The 23,049-nt window shown below is 39.4% G+C and overlaps 1 long non-coding RNA gene across 1 annotated transcript; it reads right to left on the bottom strand.

The window, feature by feature from the left end:
* Positions 1-318: 318 nt before the first annotated feature.
* On the bottom strand, positions 319-22,767 carry LOC146388257 (uncharacterized). The gene is made up of 3 exons (XR_014799979.1): positions 22,581-22,767; positions 22,091-22,294; positions 319-1,088 (listed from the first exon to the last, which is right to left on the bottom strand). It is a non-coding gene; the product is annotated as an uncharacterized LOC146388257 (long non-coding RNA).
* Between the last annotated feature and the right edge of the window lie 282 nt (positions 22,768-23,049).

Genomic DNA, 23,049 nt, shown 5'->3' with positions numbered 1-23,049 from the left:
TTATATGACCGACCATGTCGTGGCCGAGTTGCTATTGTTACCAGTACCACCAACAGTTTACTGTGGAATATTTAGTAGCAAGGGATTTCAAAACTGGACTCGTTGCACAGGTGGCATTCTATCACAGTACCACACTGGAATTCACCGAGCTCCTGAGAGCAATTCGTTTTTTCACAAGTGCTTTTAGAAGAATGATTCTGGACACTTGTGACCACTGAAGTGATTGGAACATCTGGGACTATAAGTTTCAGATGAAAAGGCAGCTATTTTCCAACCAACCAGACACAGAGGGGGATGACAAGGAGGAAAAGGCTGCAGTTTGTGGTAGACTGAAACCACTTTTATTCAAATCAAATCACTTTTATTGTCACATCACATGTGCAGGTACACTGGTACAGTACATGTGAGTGAAATTCTTGTGTGCATAATGTTGAAGTTCCAGTAGTGAAGGTGAGGTGTCTATGAAGTGTTCAGCAGTCTGATGGCCTGATGGAAAAAGCTGTCTCTCAGTCTGCTGGTACGGGACCGGATGCTGCGGAACCTCCTTCCTGATGGAAGTAGTTTGAACAGTTTATGGCTGGGGTGACTGGAGTCCTTGATGATCCTCCCCACTTTCCTCAGGCACCGCTTCCTGTAGATGTCCTGGAGGGAGGGAAGCTCACCTCCAATTATCCGTTCAGAACACTGTACTACTCTCTGGAGAGCTTTGCGGTTGTAGGCGGTGCTGTTGCCATACCAGGTGGTGATGCATCCAGTGAGGATGCTCTCAATGGCACAGCGATAGAAGGTCCTGAGGATGCAGGGGCTCATGCCGAATCTTTTCAGTCTCCTGAGAAAGAAGAGGCGCTGTTGTGCCTTCTTTACTGTTTTGTTTATGTGTACTGACCACGTAAGAACCTCAGCCAGATGTACACCAAGGAAGCGGAAGCTGCTCACTCTCTCCACAGCAGCACCATTGATGGTGATGGGGGTGTGTACTTCTCTGCACCTCCGGAAGTCCACTATCAGTATCCCGGGAGTTGATTTGAGGAGTGGTGCTTGTATTTGGAAAATTTTGCTCCATGCAGGTGATACAAGCCATCCTTAAGCTGTGAAAACAGAAAAAAAAAAACATTCAAAAAATTGCTACAATATTAGTAGTGGCAAAATCGAAAGTTTTGTACATCCTGAGGAAGAAAGAAAGCACTGATGAACTCAGTAATGTAGAAAGACTTGGACATCCATGGAAGACAACAGAGGTGGATGAGCGCAGAATCATTTCCAGGGTAAGGACAAACCCCTTTACAACAGTCAACCAAGTGAACAACACTCTCCAGGAGGTAGGTGTATTGAAATGCAAGTCTACCATGAAGAGAAGACTGCATGAAAATAAGTACAGAGTGTCCACTGCAAGGTGCAAGCCACTAATAAGCCTCAAGAATAGAAAGAACAGATTGGACTTTGCTAAAAATCAAACAAACAAAATAAAACATCTAAAAAAGACAGCACAGACAGATTAAACCAAGATCAACCGCTACCATAATGATGGCAAGAAAAAAGTATGGAGAAGGCGTATATCAGCTCATGATTCAAAGCATACCACATCATCTGTAAAACACGGTGGAAGAAGTGTAAAGGCTTGGGCATGCAAGGCTAGCAGTGGTACTGGGAAGGGACACTAGTGTTTTTTGATGATGTGACACAGGACAGAAGCAGCTGATTGAATTCTGAGGTGTTCAGAGACATATCGTCTGCTCAAATCCAGCTAAGTGCAATGAAAATGATTGGCCAACATTTCATAATACAGATGAACAATGACCCAAAACATATAGTCAAAGCAACCCAGGAGTTTTTTAAAGCAAAGAAGTGGAATACCCAGTGGAGCATGTGTTGAAGACTAAACTTCAGACAGAAAGACCCACGAACATAAAACAACTGAAAGGCCTGGTTGAACATTGTACATGAGAACAAGACCTCGGGCCTTCATTGCCACCAAAGGGTTTTAAACCAAGTATTAGAAATGAACAATCTATTTTCAGTTATTTATTTTGTCCAATTACTTTTGAGCCCCTGAAATGAAGGGATTGTGTTAAAATGTTTTAGTTCCCCACATTTAATGCAGCCTTTTTTGTTCAACCCACTGAATTAAAGTTGAAAGTCTGCACTTCAACTGTATCTGAGTTGTTTCATTTAAAATTCATTGTGGTAACAAACAGAACCAAAATTATTAAAAAACAAAACGTTGTCTCTGTTCAAATATTTATATACCTAAAGGTATAACCTACCACATTGTGTCTGCTGTCAGAGTTGTATTCCATCAATGCCATATTCTCCTTGTCGGTGTATGTATGTTATATATATACAAAACTAAGTGTTCAGTATGAATATACAAAAACTATTCCTCATCATTTGGAACTTATTTATTCCTGTCAATGCTTCAACGTTTCCTTATCAGCTGTCAGATATCCATAGACAAACAAAACTCGTAACAAATCGTTTTGATCGTTAAATTTGTTTTCTTTTTTTTTCCTTCTGTCACTTTCAATTTTGAGAAAAAAAGACTACAATTTAATAAATCTTCCTTAGGCTATAGCTGCACTCAGTAGAGTCTCCACTGTCTAAAGAAACTTTTTACTGACTTGACACTTTGAAGGGAGGCGAGTTGATAGAGGATAGGAAAAGCTTGAGGCTGAGGCGCAGACAGACAGTTGATGGACACTTCTTAACCCCTCAGGGACTTGCTGCATTTGTCTACTTGAGCTTGTTGTACAAGTCATTGCTTTTTAATCTTAAAGTCAGAACTAATGTAGTTTCCTTGTAGTTGTTAGAGGAGTCACAAAATATAATACATGTCTTAATTTGTTATGATATTGTAATCAGAATCAGAATCAGAATCAGAATACTTTATTAATCCCTGGGGGAAATTATTTTTTGTTACAGTGCTCCATTATAAACCGACATTAAGACAAGACAGACAATACGCTAACTAAGAATAGTAAAGCATAGTGATGTGAATTTTTAAAAAGTGTTTTGGAGTTTTGCTAATGTGGACTCTAAACATGTACATAATGATGAGGTTTAAATTCAAAGCTAAATCTCTTATTCAAATACTGTTTATTGGGAGTCAGAGCCTTAAGCTCTGCTGTGGAACACCGTTTAGGTGTACTGCTCCCATGATGCAATGAGAGCTTGTCTTTCACTCTTCTCTTTTGACTACCCATCTATTTGCCACTATTTGCATGTCATTAACTTTTTTTCCTGTCTTTCAACTCTACTCATGGCAGATGGCTCCCCCTACCAAAACCTGGTTGTGCCAGGGGTCTCTTCTTGTTAAAAGGGAGTCCTTCCCCCCCACCATTGGAGTCAAATTACTCACAGTGGATCTCATGGCTGGTGTTCATGCTAATATTTGGAAATTGTTTACCTTAACAAAATAAAATGCTTTCAGACAATGAAATGGTGGTATATAAACGAAACTACAGTGAACTGATTACTTAAATTTATTGTGTCTATGAATTTAAAGCTATCTACTATTTAACCACATCGTTATCTTTCTGGATTATTTGTTGGTGCTTTTATGTTTGTGTGTCTGATATATTTGCCTTCATATTTATTTTTCTTAAATGAAATCTGCAGGATTTAAAACAATGCATGTATCCAGGAATCCATATTGTAAGCAGTGTAATTTATTTTTTACTATTTAACTTTTGTAACTTATGTCTGACATATAAAACTAATTTAATGTTCCATATTAAGCAGCTGTTGCATTTAATAACTTACATGTCCTTTAATCTTTATAAAATGTCCACTTTCTTTTCTCTAATATATTGGTACTGCACAGAAGCTAAAGGAAAAAGAATGTGCTGGATTTCTCAATTAGCTTAAACATAGAAATAGTAGACAGCTAAATTGTCCCGAGGTATTTGAGCATTTTCAAGCCAAGAACATCATGACCTTTGCACTGTCAATTAGCAAACATTTAATAAGCCAGGCTGAAAAATCTAGTTTTAGACCACTTAATGTCTACCACTGCCAGCTCACTGCGCACATTCTCCCAAAATAGCTCTCATAATACCCTCAGTATGTAATCATCAGTTCTTCAGGAGGAATTCAATATGCTTGTAGAGTTAACCAATCATTTCGAATGTGTTGGAGAGAATTATAATTCTTATAAGTCACAAATGTGACTTAACTTCATTGGCAAAGAAAATATTTACAGCAGATTGAAGACAAGCCCTGAACAAATGTCAGATTCTGAATATTTTCTTGGCAGTACCCACTGACCCATACAGAAGCCCCTCACACAAAACATTTCCCTGTAATGTAGTGTCCAACCTTTCACATGTGCTGCCTTTGGAGAGTGTCACTGTTAACATGGTGGAATGAACATCAAATTCCTTTTAGGGAATTACAGTCCTATAAGGTCTGTCCTTTTTTTTAATCACTATCTGAATCATTTTTTTAGCATAAGCTCAACAGGAAAAAACATGGTGAGCAAACCAAGCCCAGTTAAGGAAACAGTTCAACAGAGCTCTTAAATCCCTTTCCTGAAAAATGTTTTGGTGCCAAAGTGTAAAAGGCTTTGGCTAATGACTTTAGTAAGAGTGTGAAACACACATCCAACAGAAAAGGGTGGGACTGGCCTAGCATCTGGAGAATATGCCTCGAGATCCAAATTCACGGGTTAAGACCTTCCCTCCTAAAAGACAGCAAATGCCTGCACACTTCTCCTCCGCGTTATCTTCTTGTTGTAAGAGTGGCACATTGGCACAGCTACTACTAGCAGTAGGTTTGCAAGTTGGCTTAATTAATATGTGGAAATGACTGTGGCTGCTGAAGCAGGATTTATATGAGCAAAAGTCAGCCAATAACCCTTCCATGCTCTGATAGACAGCCAAGAACAAACAGTATGGCTTATAGTCATGTTAAGGAATTTTTCTCTGTGAACATTACAGTAAAGTATGTCCTCTTAGATGACTATATTGGCCTGGCTCATCATTATGGGATTCTTTTATATATAACATGTTAAAATTAAAACAAGTATGAGACTCCCCTTGTATTTATATACCACGAGACAGTGTGGTGGCAAATGTTAAGCTAATTTTTAGCTCAATCTCCAAGGAAACATAAAACTGTGCTGTTTTCTGCCGCAGACAGAACAGCATTATAGCATTATAACGACAATAACTGAGCTTTGTGTGGATTTTTTATGAATCTATCATCACTCAACAGAGACCATTGCTTACTGTTGGTTGCTCTTGAACATTCACATGAATTTCTTGAGCCTAGACAGATAATGTAAATGCTTGACAAGGAGAACAACCAATAATCAAAGTGAAGTTAACTGCAGACTACAGACTGACATTGTTGTAAATATAGCCAATGTGTAGGTGGTCCAAACTGCTTGCAAATGAATAACAAGCACAGACATGACCCAAGAGAATCACAGACAGAGCATGAGGGTACTTCTGCATGAAACATGGCACTGTAACAGCTCACGGGTCTTCCCTCTCTCAGAATGTATTGCAGGGGCATCTATGAACAACATTCTTGTCTGTGAAAATGAAAAACGGGAAACAAAGCCGATAACAAACAAAGAACTTCATCGGCGGGATCCCCTTGTGGGCAATGGCATCACTCAACCATTTAATTGGATGGGACTGACATTTGCAGAGCAGGGTGTCACAGCATTTGCACGAGTGCAGAGGCCCAACTTGCTGCCATACAGATGCATCACGCTCCAATGATTCAAGAGGCGCTGTTTTCCTCCTCTGAAAAGAAAACTCCGTCACACTCAGCAAAGTCACACTCAGCGCAGTCAAATGCATTTGCTCACACATTTCAGTTAATGGGCAACTTGGGGAGACGCCAAGGTGCGGCTGGAATAACATTCAATAAGCATGTTCAACCGGCCTACACATTTCCACCCAAATGTACTAAAAGACATCCTTGACTATCAACATCACATAATTTCACAAGGCTCATTATTCAACTTAAATATATATACTGTATCTGCTGTATCGCGCCAGATTGTAACCAAAAAGAGCATCTTTTGCTAAAACCTGTGTCACCAGAGAAAATGCACAACATCCATTTATGCTGCTTGACAAGTACAACACCTTTACACTGACAAGAAAAATACTTCAAAAGTTATAGCTGAGAGTTTGTGTTTTGAGTCAGCTATAGTGTCATTGCAATTTACTTTGCTAATGTCCGGTATTTAAGCTTAAAATAGCTCTCACTCAGATCATTAAATAAACCCATACAGCGCAGACAGCTTATTATCTTAGTCTAGTACTAATACTTAGCAGTATCTGTTTTTCTATAAAGATTTAGAAATGGGAGAAGCAATAAAACAAAGCTATGAAAATTAGATTTTTAATTTAGTTGGTAGTTAGAAAACATAGTCTCCTGGTGATTCTAATTCCATGTTACCATCTCGAGAGAATCATCATTATCCAGTGGATTACTGTTTTATGTTACTATCATCAACAATCAAGAAAGCAACCAATCAAGTTTAATCCAGGTAACAACTCCCTCATGACTGCTGCTATTCTAATCCCCTCCAGAGAAACGAATTAAAACAAAAAAAAACTCTGAAAGACAGAGAGAGACAAGGAGGGAGCATAACAGAGGTGCAGATAGGAACATTCAAAGAGACACACAGTTAAATACCTAATGACATTTATATGTAGTCTGCAAATATATTATGATCCAGCATTTTCATGTGTAATTTATTGTGAGAAAACATTGTTTCATTGGTGCACTTGAGATATAACCCAAAGGCACACGATGTGGGGGAAATTTTTAAGCCTTGTCCTCTTCCTCCTCTATGCATTTCGCTCAGTTCTTGGCTCTGTTGTACTTACGCATCGTAACTGCATCATCCACACTGACCCTTATGTTCTCTCACATCTCTTGTTTTAATATACTTTTACTGTTTTCTGATAAATTAACAGACCAGACACATCTCTGTCTGTGACCCTAAAAAAAAAGAAAAGAAAAATACACAAACAACAAATCTCTGAAATCTCTCATTAATCTGACTAACTGTAACTCACACATTTCTGCAGAGATATCATAGTTTTCAGAGGATGAACTCTGGGAAAAACTACACATTACTTATACTTTTTACTTTTCATAAAGCACCACCGAGTCACTGTGATTAACTCATAAATAAAACAAGGGAAGTAAAAGCATCCCCATTTCTCAATTCTCAGGGTGAGGAAAGTTCTAGTTTTTCTACCCTGCTTTTTTTTTTTTTTAGTTTTTTTTTAATTACATCGTAGGGTCCCTGCCAGCAGACGATGACATTTAAACAAACTGTATTTCGATGATAATTTCACTATTTTCAGCAACGGATGAAAACAAGTAATAATAAAATCATGCTTTTTTTTTTTAAACAACCCTTTGAGCTGGTTCAGTCAAATCCATCACTGATCGTTTGCCACAGCGTGACTTGGCTGTCAGTCAGTGTCACTCCACACTGAACTCTGACTAATGACAAATTGAGAAATGTGACATTTAACAAAACTGGAATGAAAAGAAGAGATAGGGCTAGCGTATGCTGAACGAATCTGAACCAGCCCAACTTAAAAGTCAAATTAATGGAATGACGAAATCACTTCTAATGAGTCAATGTTAGTTCATTTTACCAGCCTGCTCTCTGACAGGACCATAAACAGTATAAAACATGGTAGGACCTTAAGCCTGCATTCTTTTAAATGGCCACCAGGGGACAATCTCTGTGGGGGTGGTGGCAAAAAAAAACCCTAAACCTTCCAACAATATAGAAGTCTACAGGAAAACTGCTCTCTGACTTGACCTCTGTAAACACTTTCTTGCCACATTCATGGTCTCCATCACTCATTTTGTGTCATAGTGAATAAAAAGTTAGGCTGTTTCAGAAAAGAAAGATTATGCACAGTTTGATCATTGGCTCGGTGCTGGTGATTGACATGTCCTTAGCCAATGAGCATGTGGGTTCACAGTCAGATCCACCCCTTTTTTGTCAGATTGAGTTCAAAACACCAAGGTGGCAACAACAAAAACACTCAACTGGATTCTTCCAAACGTCACGGGAGGCATGTCAATGTTTTCTGCTGTCTATGGATAGGACAGAATTCAGAAGTATCTCATGCTGTTTGACACAGATATTCTGCTTTCTCTCTGTATCTGTGTTGCCTTTATTCCTCTATATCATTAAAGCTGCAAAAGATATTGGTGCTAGTAAGAGTAGTGAGAAAAATAAACAGTTGGAACAAACAGCTGAAATTTGACAGTTACCATCAGCAAATGACTTTGATTTGCTAATGGGAGCTGCTCAGTACTCAGACCTTGTGAATATTGAGGTTTAAAACGGTTTTACAAGGTTTAGTTTTACAACTCAACTTGGTCACATAGAAATAAATGAAATTACTGTAATCTCTTAGCAGTGCATTGGCCACAAGCAAGTTAATTTGCTGCCTAAAACAAGCAATAATTAAAAAAAAAAAAAAAATGACAAACAAAAGTGAATAATAACTCTTGGGTTATTTTCATAAAGTTTAAAAATTGTTTTCCACTGACACGGTTTTTGTTGTCAACACATCTGACAGATTTTTCATTTTATTTTTTTCCATTTAATTAAATTCATTTAAAAGTTCTGTAAGCAGTTTGTTCTTCTTTTACACTGAAGCTAGAAAAGTTAAATACTTCTAATAATAAACAATTCAATTTAGCCTACTTTCAGTTTTCACACCTCACAGTATAAGAAATATCTAAATTTGGAGATATATATATACACACATATATACGTGTGTGTGTGTGTGTGTGTGTGTGTGTGTGTGTGTGTGTGTGTGTGTGTCTTTTCGTGCATCCTTGGGTTGCTTGGCTGTCTCAGGCTGTGCGATTACGTAAAGTCAGCTTTCCAGCTGTAACTGACAATACTTTAAGCTTGAATCTAATAAAGTCAAGCTCACAGGCTCAGTGTGTTTTCTCTAGCATGCAGTGTACTAGTGTGTGTATAATACCTTCTGTACAAGCCCCAAACACTTCTCTTTCCTTTCTCATCCCACATCACCTCGACTTTGACTTCCAAGCTTGGCAAACTTAGTTTTGTCTACAACATAATGAGATAAGAAGGGTCGTCATAAGGAATAAGGCAATAAAATCCCAATCAATAACCAGAACAAGGCATATGCAGTTTGTTACAATGCTTTAATATAATTATAATTATAATTTTAAAAAAGCCCAAACATTAATCTTGTGCATACAAAATCCTCCGCCAGCTGTTGGTCAGTTAAAAAGTGATTTAGCTGTTTAGTTTATGCTGAAGAGATCTCAAGTTCCAAAAGTCTGAACATGATAACTATTGGGAGAATAAGGACATTTTAGAAAATTAAATACATTCAAAACTAATTTGTAATTCTTTTGTTCGTTGACATATTTCTAACTGTTTTATATATCCTGTATTGCTTGCCTGAACATGACATATAAATGGAAAATTTCTAAATATCTATAAAAAAAAAAGATCTAAACCATACAGGAAATTATCCTGACATGAAATAACATGAAAATGGTCCTTGACTCTGTGACTTCCTGTGGCATAATCATACTTACTTTTAAAGCCTTAAAATTTCAACATTTCCGGACAATGGCTTTACTGAGAACCTAAACCGATAGACAGGCCGGATAAATGCTTGAAGGTCTGAGTTTTGCCTGTATAATGCAGGTGTTTTTTTAAATTTATATGTCACTTCCCTTTAAATACAGAAATGCAACAAATACTGTTGCAGCTGTATCCAAACCTAGCCCACCATTGGATATAAACAGAACAAGATCTAATTGTATATATTACAGTCAAACATATGCCTTCTTTTAAAAAGAAAATATCATAATAGCATGTCCTCCAGGCCACACATCGTAGCAGGTGGAAATAATCCGACTGAGAGACGGGATGGCATCCCCTGAGGTCTCCTGTCAAAGTGATATTCTGTTCATTGCAAGAACTCTGTAAGGCATGACCTGCAGTTGCACTGAATAGGAACAATGTTAGGAAAAGATCAGACTGGTGTTTCGGTAATGTTGCGCACTGTATGTTCACAGTTCAATATAAACAAATCAAACTGAGAAAAAACACATTATCATATGGAAAAAAGCAACACTCACCCCGTAGCAGACAGAGTGCATCCAGAAAAAGGCAAATGAATTGTGCAGTTATTGTTACCAAGTGGAAGATATGGGAGTTCCATGATTTATAAATAAAGATGTGTAATTTCTCACTTCCTAAATGGAGGTCTAGAGCAGGGCCAGGAAACGGAATGGATGGAAGGATAGGGAGAGAGAGTCCTACAAACGTTTATCCCTTCGTAAACATGGAGTTTCACTCAGCTCAAACATGTGAAATTGCCTCCCTGGTCAGTCAGATGCACTGATGGAGATAAACCAAAGTGACATAACGGCTACATCTGTGACAGCTCAACAGTCTCCTCCATCTCTTTTCCCATGCTCTCTCTGTCTTTCTTTGGCTTTTCTGTCTCCGTCCTCTCAAGGGCATGTTGCCACTGTGAACAGAGACATATCTTTTGTTATATCCCCCCCAACCCCTTTCTTGCCTCTCTCTTTCTCTCTTTCTCCTCCTTGCTCAACCCATATCTTGTTGTCTCTCCACTGATTATCAATGCAACACCTTTAATAAGATCCATCAGCCCACCGCTTTCCCGCCCTCTCACACCCACTTCATTTACACGGGGAGTGAGAATCAAAGACGGCAAGTAATTTGGGATAAAAAGAAGATGGATGTGCCTGTGTGTGAACAACATGCTCAAGAGCCCCACTGCTAGCACAAGATGGAGAGGAGAGCACCTTTGGGTTAGGGACTTGTTAATGCCTAGTGCTTTCTCCATCTTCATTCAGTAAACACTATCCGAAAGGATGGTGTTGGTACCTCTTCACACTGTGTTATATTTGTTACAATGGTTTTAGTTTTGGAGAATGGCCAATTCCAAAAATGGTGAAGAACTACAAAACTTTTAAGGTGTTTACATGTTATCATCTCCATATCATCACTTTTTGACATTGGCAAGAGGGACGCAACAGGGTCTTGTCACTGGAATTAAAAGCCACAAGAAGAGGTTACTCCTAGACCTTATTTTTGCACCAGGGAAGAAAAGTAAAATATGGACCCTGAAAATGACTCAGAGCCAATGCATTAAGTAATTAATGTTATTTCAGCATGATTAGAGCCTACACGTGTATTCTTTGACAATTAACCCAACACAAACACATGAGCCAGGTGGACAATCATGACTATCTCTCCTCTCAATCGACAGGTTGTCACGTGTTCCAGCCATTTCTCAGCACAGAGATGATGACAAAAATGACATGCCATGATGGCTCAGTGTCACCGTTTGTATGACTATTTTTAACACAGGATGGCAAGCGGTGGGAAACACTGGAGAGATCTCCTCCTATTGCCATCAGCTTTCAAAAATAATTAAAAAAAATATTCCACACTTGCAACTGATCTGTCCTACTGTCACTGTGAACACATCAATGAAGTGGTATCTGATAAACATACAGTGACACCTATCAAGAAATGTCTGCATATCTGCACTGCTTCTTTAAAAATCAATATGCCTTTGTTCCACAGCTTGCAACGTCCTCACATACACTGTGCGGCACATTCCTGAACAATGTAGGCTCAAAGAGTTGCAGTCATTACAATACCAAATCAAATGGTACCAAAACAGGTGACATGGATATACACTAAGCCACTGTTACATTTTCAATTTTCAGAGGCTACCACTGACTAATGGCATCATGACTAGATGAGGGAAAGCTCTTTGGTAGCTCATCCATAAGCTCAGGGTCAGTGGCTTCACAACATATGAGCTGCCAACACTGAGAAAAAGAAGCTGAGTAACACAGCTGACATCAAGGCTGGGAAATACCTAGGTTTTTCTTCTTTACAAAGATTCACTTCAATATATGCACACAGCTAGGCAGCGTGCGGTACAAGCCGAACGTAGAGGAGAATGTACAAATAAATAACATACTACTACAAGAAGATTATCATAAACAGAGCAACTCTGTTTGTTTGGGCTGGTTTGCCATGATGGGTCTCGTGGTGAAAAGTGTATCCCCCACAAGACCCCGTGACATGCACAACTGCTGAAGGGCTGTCCTCAACAATCACATCTCCCCACAAAAGGTCCAGACCAGGAAACTGAATAACACAAAGGGCAACAGCCTAAAATAATTACCAAACCCATAGAGATTTCCCACTTAATACAGAAGCCATGAATGATCATCATCAAGGCTACACATAAGTCAAAAAATACAATACAAAGAGATAAAGCAGAATTTTAGCAGAATCCAAGTCGGCAATTAAAAAGTGTTGTTGGATGCTGTTTACCGCTTTCTTACCGAGTCTCTTCTCATGTAGTCTTTTCTATAATGATGAAACAGTCTTTTCTTTATTATAAAAATGGTTTTCAAGTCACACAAACACTGGAAATGTAGTCAAAAACTGTTGTTTATCTGCAGCCTCTCGTGGGCCACACTTTCGCCATCATTTCTCTCACACCATCTTCACTGCTCAACTTCCCTCCCAACATACGCATATATCCCACTTCTATAGGCACCCCTCGTGTTTGCCCGTGGACACTTATCATCGATGCACACAACATCTTTTCTTCATCCCCATCGATCTTCTTATTGAAACAAGCCTCATTTGCAGTCTCCTTCTTGACATTTTTTTCCCTCTCCTGTCTCATTCTTTTCCAAACTCTGACAGGCTGTGCAGATTTTGGCAGTTTGCTGTTCTTCCCTAATCCTTCGCCAGACTTTCTTCTTTGCAAATATACAGGGATTTCAGAGAAAATGCAGTCAGACATCAGATGGTCACAAAGACTTTCCAGCTTGTGATATACAGTTTTTAAAATAGTAGGGGGGAAAAAAAGAAACACAACAAAAAAGCCCGTCATTTTACTTATGGTGACCAAGCGAATGAAGTGTAACTGTTAGTGTACAGCTGGACTTCCTGATGCTGGAAAAAAAAAGTATTTCATTTCCTAAATTGTGATATGTTGGAGTTTAAGAAAATGGTTATAACGTATTTAACTTTAGCTTACATGGTTAGTGCCTTTGTTTCACTAGAAAACTGAATCACTAGCAGATGTATGTATTGCATCTGGATTACATCATTATGGTTGCGATAGTTAGTATGTTACAGAGTACTTTCATCTGACTGCTTAAAATTGCCATTTGTGTTGAACATGAGGAACTCCGTACGCTGGTTTGTGTAGCTATTGTATGATGCATGTTGACAAATATTTCTGATTTTAATAATATGTTCCTTTTATGCCTTCAATATTACTTCAAATGAAGCAATGAAAGTGGTATAAATTCTTTAATGGTTCCAGGGTAAGCTGTGCAAAATCTAATAAACTTTCTCAAGTGATGTCATGCAAGTCAGTGTTGGCTACACTAAACACTATGCTGCAAACAAAAAAGAAAACACATGTATAGAGAAGGACAGAGTACTGGGGTTGAAAACACTGACGTCCACCAGTGCTACCCCTCAGCCTCCTCGTACATGCACCTGTGGAATAAATTTGAAAAATGCTAGGTGATTTTCAGGAACTGTGACCCTTGGCCTTAACCTTGCGGTCCAAGATTTTTAGTAAACGCACCCATGGTATTCATTTTAAAATCCTACATCGCCTTTTTCTCAGGTTATCTTTGATGTCCATTTCACATCATATCTAAATCAGCAGTATCATGTGTTCTGATCGGTAGTCCCATTGCTTGGCTTGAAGCTGAATTAAAGTTTCTTGGCTCCTGCCCACGTCCTATTACCAACGATTATTTCACCTTCACTTGATGTTTGGTCACCACAGTGCTTCCAGTCTGTATGTAGGTTCAGTCACGCAGGCCATGTCACCATAGCAACCTCTAGTCACTATAGAAAAATGTGTATTCCCCAACCAATTGGCGAGTATTTGGAGATTACACAGTCAGTGGAATTGGAACTTTGAGGGACATGCAGTAGGTAATTGGTCCAGGCTTAAATGGACAGTGACTGTTTGAACATATAGATGCACTACTGACAACTAACAAAAGTGTAAACACTGCTAAAATGCTAGACATGTGAACAACACCTCTGAGCAATAGTATAAGAAACATTGGACAGAGGAACTAGAGCCTGATTTTGATGCAACAGAGTGAAACAGTATAAAAATCTTTGCTAGTTTTTGTGGGTTTTTTACCTCTGGGTTTGCGATCTCAACTTTGAGTTTCAACTGTGAGTTGAGAAGCTATACCCACAGTATCTCACCCAAACACTCAGTAAAGCAATGATCTCCCTCGCTACTCCTCGACTTCGCTGTAATCCAGAGAATGCACATTCAGAGGAAACATGTCCAGTAGACGAGAGATGAAGAGTGTGTGTGAGAGATAGTGAAAGACTCGACTGAGAAAAGAGAGAAGAAAGCGGGCCCTGTATCTCATGCCCTCCAGAGATCAATTGTCCGAACTTCTCGATGAGTGCTCTCCCTTGCCCCTGAAGCAGCCAAATCAATGCCTAGGCATGTGTGTTTGCGAGCCTGTGTGTATGTGCATGCTATTTAGGTGGAGAAAGCTAACGGAAAATGGAATCTGTTTAAATATGAGAAGTAGCAGTATGTATGTTAGGAAGTTCCTCAGATTCGATATTCTTAAATTCACTGAAAAGTCTCCCTACGGTGTTGTTGAATATAAACGTGTCTTAGCAATTGGGACAGCGCTTATTGCTTTGAGTGCTGAATTTCCCACGTTGCATTGCTTTCTTGTGCAATCCCCCTTTTTAGCATCACATCAACAGAGTTTTAACTGACGATGCTCTAGTTAAATAAAATGCTTCTATTTCCAGAACCAAACTCATACGTTGGAAAAATGAATATCGTCAAGCAGTTGTGCAGAGCCTCAAAGAGCATTAACATTTAAACACATGCATTGCACTGTATTGTTATTGTGAGACGGAAGATTTATTGTTTGTATTGTCCCACTTAATCATTTCACCACACTCTTTAGTGATTCCAGTCTTATGAGTTAGTGCCAACGATGGGACTATTTATTTCTGCATGCTCCCAGTTTGAAAATAAGAGGGAATTACAAATTCCTCAAAAATAGATTTGCCTGCAAAAGAGAGTTTTATGGTCGGTTTATGGATCTGTAAGGGAATGTCATCATTTCGGTAACTATATTTGCAATTTTCTGTGTACTTTCATTATGCCATTGTTTTTACTAGCTGATTAATGCTGGTGGTAAACTTGGGGGGACGCATGTATTACATACACTTTTTTGTGATTTTCACAACTTTTCACCGAAGAAAGCTGGCGATAGAGCAGAGTCTCTCCTTTATTAAGGCCCCTCACACTGGGACTTAGTGGGAGATTTTGGCTTCACGCCTTCCTGCCACGGTTTCAGTAAATCGGCTTTCTGCGGGCATGACAGTCATTAGCCTTGCCCCTGGCAGTAATCCTCTAGTTTCTGTCTCTAATGAAAGTAGAAAGGGTTAGTAACATTCACTCCGTTACTGCTTCTGCTGCTGGGCCCCACAGGGAACCTACAGACTGTCCAAAGCCAAAGCCAGATGCACCTCCTGCTCTACAGGTCAAAACAACACCTAAAAACACCACAAGCTTCAATCACACTTGACTTAAATTTTTAAGACAAGTTCGGCCCAAAAGTACCTATGAGCATTGTTGGGAACTAACTTGATACTCTATGCGCTCTTGCTTACTTTTGTGTCATGGTCTGTGGGATCTGGAGTGTTGGGGTTTTGGTTATTAAGGGTTTTGAGTTTGTTTTCACTGTTATCCTTATGCTCTTAGTCTTTTTTCTTTTCTTTTGTTAACGCTAGGTTGGGTTTATGATTCATTGTTTCATTTCTTTTTCAGTGTATACATTTCAAGGTCTTAATTCCTGAAACATAAAGTCTTCGTTTCCTGTGTTTCTGTATTCAAGTAATGAGTCTCCGTTTTGGTTCAGGTATATTTTTATTAGTTAAAAGGAGTTTTTGTCATATTCTTATTGTCCAAGACTTGTTCAGTCTTTTTTGAGGCCTGCGTCATTCTCTTGAATTACTTTTCTTTTTTTACTTTGAAGGTTAAGTTTTCTGTTGTGTCCTCTGAACATTTAGCTTCCTGTCTTTCATTCCCTGATTTCTTGGTTCTCTTATTATTATTTGCCAGAGTTTGTAATCTTTATATGTGCTTCAGGTTTGATATTGTTTAGCTTGTATTTTGGCCTTGCATCAACTAAATCAACAATTGCTTTTTTTATTACGTCTGTCTGCTTTTGGAAGCAATGCATTTGGATCCCAATTCTGCAACCGTAACACTTTTGAGTACAGGAAGTTGTTTTTACATATACTGCTTTAATTTAAGCAACATATCCATCAGATAACATACCCAGGGCTCTATACTGACGGTGTTGATGTGAATTTTAATACATGAAAGAACACTTTTGGCAGTCTGCAGTGTCTACCAAAGTTCACCAGCTGTTCAGAAAACCTAAGGTGCACTTGGTGACAGAGTGCAAATTGCACACAAGAAGGACCAAGTGTTGGTCAGGCCTGTCATCAGCCAGGCCATAACTTCTATCACCTAGATAAAGCCAAGCACACACAGCTGGTCATGAGAACTTATTATTTTTATTTTGTTCAATCAGGCTTTTAGTATGAGAAATGCCAACCTACATGAACAACATTATTAATTATTGCATCTCTAATCTGTTATTAATCAATCAATGTTTTAGGAACACCCTGCTTTACGTTTAATATGATTTGCTCTTAAAACACACAATTCTTTTTTAAATTTGCTGCACAATAAATTTCCCCTATTAAAAAATCTCACCACTGATTCCATTAGCCTAATCAATTCTGGTCACTGGGAAGCATCACTCAGTGTCACCCTCATGTTCATGAACTCCTTTTTAGACGGCTTTTAATATGATGCATCGATGTATTTACACAAGCCTCTACACTTACTTTTAATGTGTTTTTATCCAAACTGTGAAGCACTTCCTGTATTTTAAAAGTGCTTTACCAATAAAATTACTAGAACCAATCAAATAGACTATGACGTCAAATTAACAGAGAACTGGTAGTAAGGGGCAAGAAGTGTACAGGTTGGATCTATGCATATGTGCTGCTGACATCAACTTCTGAAACTCTGACGCTGCAATTGAAGTAAAAAAAATCCAGGTTTCACATTTTTTAACTAATTTTGATGAACAAGAACAAATATTTGACTTAGTTTTGGGAATTTGTGACAGGAGTGGGATAAAATGTGGTTCTCTGTTGTTACAGCCTGTCTGTCTGTTTTGTTTAGTTGTTCTTTTATTTCCTATTGATTTTTTTTTTACTTTTTGCTCATTGGATCACTCAGGTGATATTTTTCCTAAATCAGATATTAGATGTTAAGTTTGACTGAAGTTCCTAATCTGTATGTTTCTATCCACTGCAGCAAAATAACTGGCTGAAGCAGGTGTTCCGAATAAAGTTTTCTTATAGTGTATCTTCCACTTCAGTAAGCCCTTTTGTACTTTGTCCTGTTGTACCTGTGAGCTAAGACAGCAAGTGTTCTTGGGGTGAATAGACAGTCGATGGCAGACCTACTGCATTGCACTTATTGTTGTGCTTTGGCAAGAAAAAAGGGCCTTTATCCAAAAAAAAAAAAAAAAAAAAAAAAAACCTATCGAACTCTCATATTTAAAGCCACATTTGCAGGGATTTTAATAGCATCCAGTCAGTGGAAACCATACCGATGTGCCCTCCATCTTCAGGTTTACTCTTCAAGGCACGATGCCACGCTGTTCTGCAGTAAGTCATGTCATCTGCCTGGCCAGCAGGAACCCATATTTAGAAAGTACAAGTTACTGTCATAGAATGAATGCATATTTACTTATTCCTGTCTGTTATAAAAAGAAAAAGACCCAGAAACTTGGTTTTAATGAAAGGGCGCCTTATTTTATGTGATCTTTGACCTGCCCTGCTGTTGAGCATAGGAATTTTGATATATTGTGTGTTGCCACTTTTAATATCATCAGCCACATCTGGCAATGTTTGGCTGACAGATGGCTGTGATATGTGACTCAGTCACACATCTCTCTTTCTGGGCTGTCCAGGAAGGAGACAGCATCAGGAAATGTGAGAGGGAGTGGCTGTGAACTTGTTTGACCTCTGCCAGACAATTTTCAGTCAAAAGCACATCATAAGTAAGCTTCTCCAAAAATCAGTCTTTATCCTCTGGTGGCTCCAGTTAACAGCATATTCACAAATATCAGTTTTAAGTACATTATAATAGCTATTGTGATGCATCAGTTAGCGATACGCATAGGTTAACAGAGTTACCTATGGATTTACTCATACTGCGTATGTTTTCAGACTTTTAGCCTTAACCACCTTATATGCTTTTATTTGCATATATATATATAAATAGACTGAACATATCTATGCAAATTGATATGGATTTTTAAAATTTGTTTTAATAAACAGAATTTGAAAAAAATTGCTTTACAGTGATGGAACCACATGTATTCCTACATGTATTCCTACCTCCTAGACAGTCGCAGCAACCAGTATTGCCATCTCGGAAGCATCTTTCAATTATGTTTTTTTCTTGGTAAAGCAGCAGGATTGTCTGCCTGTCCTAACTTCAGGGCTAAAGCCAAAAGGTCCTTTGCTCTTCTCCCTCCACCAGGTCCTTAAACAACTTTTTGAGCCTGAAGCCAGTGTTTTAAAAAGACTTTAAGAAGTTTTGGGTGTATGTTCCAAATTAAGCATCTGCAGTTTACTTCCACACCAAAGAAGAGTGCCAAGGCATTGCAGTGCGCACAACTTCCAGCTCTATGGGTAATACCTCTCCTTCTTCATCTTGAAAGCAGACTGTATTCAGTCTTCAAATAGAAGTCAGGATAGCCATAATCACTGACCTGACACAGGGAGCCATAACAAAGTTCGGATGACATCCTCCAGACTTTAACTGGCATTTGAGGGCCACTCATGGGCTCTAATTGCATCAGGATAACAAGAGGATGAGTTCTTCTTGTTTCTTTTCTGTGCTGTAACCCTTTGTTTGAAAAAAAGGATAAGCAGTGGCAGTGTTAGATTACTGCATATTACCTCCAACTAAAAGAAAAGATATTGCATATCTAGATGTATGTGAGCAACGATCAGCAAGCTTCTCTGAGGCATTGCAAAGGCATAGGTTTCTAGGATCAGGAATAATGTTCTTTCTTGGTGAAGAATCTTACACTGTCCAGGCTGATGCTGAGTACAGATTCCCTTTAACATCTGCCTCTAATAGCTACCTCCTAGCTGCCTAGCATCTTCGTGCTGTTAGATCGCTTGACTTAAAGATATTAGCTCAGTTTCAAATCACAGCAGTCTCAGCCACAAGTGCAATAAGAACACACAAAGCCATTCTCCAGTAATATTAATAGCAAGCTCACCACAGTTAATAACATCTTTTCGACAGTAATTTTGTACAGTAATGTATATCAAAATTGATTTTCCCCCACTCTAGAATACTAAAATACACACAGACACTGAGGAAATGATCAAACTAACATGCACTAACTAGTCACAATGTAATCAGAGTTGTTGTTGTACCCTTCTAAAATTGTAATGACACAATAAATGCATGTCCCTGTTTCACTGCTAATTTAATGTGTGATTAAACAAAGCCTTTAGCTGCCAAGATGCTTGTCCCATACTTTTTATTCTGCATTGGGAGTTTAAAGACAAAAAGACAATGACTGATACCCATGTGCATTTCCCATTTCCATGCAAGAGTCTTTAGTCCATTTATTTCATTTTTTTGTTCACTGAATTGTTTCTTTGCTTCTTTGTTGTTCTTGGTGTATTTGTTTGCGCTTTGTTTGTTCATCCATTTGTTCTCTGTTTGTCTTATTGTTAATTCATTCATCTGTTTATCTGTTACACATCCTGAGACAACACTGATCAGACTTTAATGAAACTTGAAGAAATGACTGATACATTCAGGCTTTTTGTCTTGGTGGTAGCACACCAACCGCCCCTAATCTCGGCCGGCCTGATTTTACGAGTCGAAATAAGCATAGATTTTTGTTATTTATTGGCCCACTGGGACAGTGTATCATTTGAGAATGGCATGTCTACTGTCGAAATGTTTGTTTGCCATTGCATTTAACTGTCTCCCCTTCCTGATCTATGTTACCAAATTGATTCTTTCTTCTGGTCCTTCATAGTTTTTCTTTCCTCAGCATTATATCTGAATGGGATGTTAAGAGCGGGGTAATACTTTCTTTTTTTTCCCTCTGCACTGTCATGTGATTCTCTATCTTTCCCTTTCCCTTCTCCTTTTTATGCTTGATCTCTTTTTATTTTCCTACACAGGCACTGTGAGAGTTAGTTCTTTGAGGTTTGTAAGGAGGTCTTTGTTGTACCTGCTGAATACCACAAACTTGACATTACTGAACATTTTGTTGGCAAGAACAGGACATACAGAGCTCCAGGCAACACCACATGTGAACACAGGCGCGCATTCACTGAAATTAGGGAGAAAAGAGCTCCAGAGAGGTGACCGAGGTAAGGACAAAATGTGGCTCTACCAAGTGTTACACATAAAAGTGGGATTCTTGGATAAAAGAACAAACATATCACAGGGGCCACAAGAGCTCACCTCTCACCCTGTGTCCTCCTGACAGCCCAACTCCAACCCACTGCTGACTACTCATAATCAATCATAGGCCCACTATAAATCAATCAATTAAAAACCCACACAAAGCCACAGTAGTGTAATCAATCAATCCAGCCTCTGTGGACGGTTGTTATTGAGAGCCAAGCATTAGATCTATAGTTGCCGGTCTCAAGATGCTGCTGGCCTTAGTGACATTGGCTGAATGTGCATGGAAAGAAATAAAAGTAGGAGTAGAGCGGTGAGACAAAGAGCTTGGGTGTGATCCACTATAGGGTAGAGAAGAGGCTCCTAACACTCCCATGATACATCGCCAGAGCCTGAATATTCATGCCTACGAATCGGGTACCATGGAGGCGCTCAGTTATTCATTATGCTTCTGCAAAAAGAAACACGCCATCGTCCCCCTGCGATGGAATATTAATAGTTCCCATTAATAAAATATCCCACTCCCCATCTTAAGTCTTGTCTTTAACTTTCTTGGCCATTGCACATATAAAGGCTTGGGACTTTTGGGATGTGACCATGAAAGTCAGCCAGAGAAGTGTTATTTAGCATATTAGCAAACTTAAAATAATTTAAACGCTACATACTGACCATCTGGCCTAAAATGAGAGAAAGTGTCTTGTTCTCGTTCCACATTTGGACGAACCCTTATATATGAAAATAGAAAGAAAGAGTGTGGGAGGGGATGGCAAGAACAGCTCTATAGCTGTATACTCAAAGGGGATGAATGTTTAATTTAGACCAGCCTGAAAGTATGCTGACATTTCACCATTGTTAGGAGAGATGAATACATGGGACACTGTCTGCAGGAGAAATGGAAATGTGCATCAAGGTTGTTAAAAATTCAACTGCCCTCCCCACCCAGACATGCAGATCTAGGCTCGGAATACAGTAGGTAACCCGCAATGTTTGCCACTGTAATTCTCCCTTGATTTAGTCTGTGGATGCTATTGTACTCTTCATCTAACTCCACTTGAGTAACACAAACCATGCTTATACAACTCGAATCCCCAGAGCTTTCTTTTACTTGTGAATTGAGCAGAAACGCGTCCATCCTCTAATTTCTTGGACCAACTATTGACATTAACTCGCCAATAAATTTCCCTGAGCCACGAGACCCCTGTAGTAATAAGGTGGAGAAAGTAGGACTGCACAGCGTCAAGATCAGCGCCACCACAAGGACTCATGAGGAGTACTTATTAGAAGTCAGTGGGAATAAACAAATAAATGCAGGTGTAGCACAGCAGGCTGGGATTGTTAGCTCTCTGACAACACCGACGAGGCGGGGAGGCGTGAGTGGTCAGCCTGTGGCAAAGCAGTGACACAGAGAAAGAGAGTGTGAGAAAAGAGAAGAAGAGAGAAAGAGTGAGAGAAAAAAAGCTAGAGAGAAGGTCAAGTACCTGCCACTTCTGTCAGACACTTCTTATAACAGCTGAGCTGTGTCCAGCAGGGTGGCTGGCTGCTTTTGGGGCCTTTCATCTCACAGAGGTGATGGGTGATGAGAGTTTCTCTTCCTCACATTTAAAGTCTGCCACAATACATCTCAGAGACTTGGTAACTTCAGGTCACTGCTGGGTTGCATGGACTTCTGGGAAAACGTCCGTCTAGTGCGGCAAAATGACAAAAGGCTCAGCACATACACACAGAATCTCACATTGGAGTTTCAGTATAAAAATGCATGTTGTGTCGTACTGGTTTTTGCACTGGAGAGAATACAGATAAGGGAGCAGCCAAAAGCAGCTTCTTCTCTGGGGGCATTTAGCTGTTGTTTATGCTATGTCTCTGTTGCAGAGACATTGTAAGTGATTTTAAAAATCTGCTGTGTGTGTGTGTATACATGTAACTATGCCTTTGTGCAAGCAGAACTATCACTAGGCTTACAGGCCTTACCTGCAGGCAGGAGGAGCCGCTTGAACGATGGTGTGACCAGTTCAGCGCAGAATCACAGCCCTGGATCGGAAACAGAGACGAGGCAGAGACTGAGGTTTCAGAGTTGAAAGGATTGTCTGGCCGTCAGAAAAACATTCAGACAAAGACACCAGAAAAGAATGAACTCCTGCCTGACCACTGGAGCTGCAGACCAGCAGACTGTGACTGACTGACAGACTGAGCCGAAGATGGCGATGCGGTCACTGCGCCACACCAAGCCAACTGGCTCACTGAAACAGGATCTGTTTTTCCGACCCCACGGGGAAACAGTGAAGAGCTCCCTGCCATCCCTCTATCTATAGCTCTCTCAGGCCTAGCGCAAAGAGGAATTAGAACCGGAGTTTTGTTTTGGTGGCCTGTGTTTTTGCCACATGTCAGCCAACTGAGTTTTAGGGAGAGTTTTTCTCAGAGGTAGCTCCAGATAGTCTCC

This window comes from Perissodus microlepis, chromosome 4 (assembly GCF_051167445.1).
Source record: "Perissodus microlepis isolate ML-2025 ecotype Zambia chromosome 4, ASM5116744v1, whole genome shotgun sequence".
Lineage (NCBI taxonomy): Eukaryota > Metazoa > Chordata > Actinopteri > Cichliformes > Cichlidae > Perissodus > Perissodus microlepis.
This window is presented reverse-complemented; position numbering and strand designations above follow the sequence as displayed.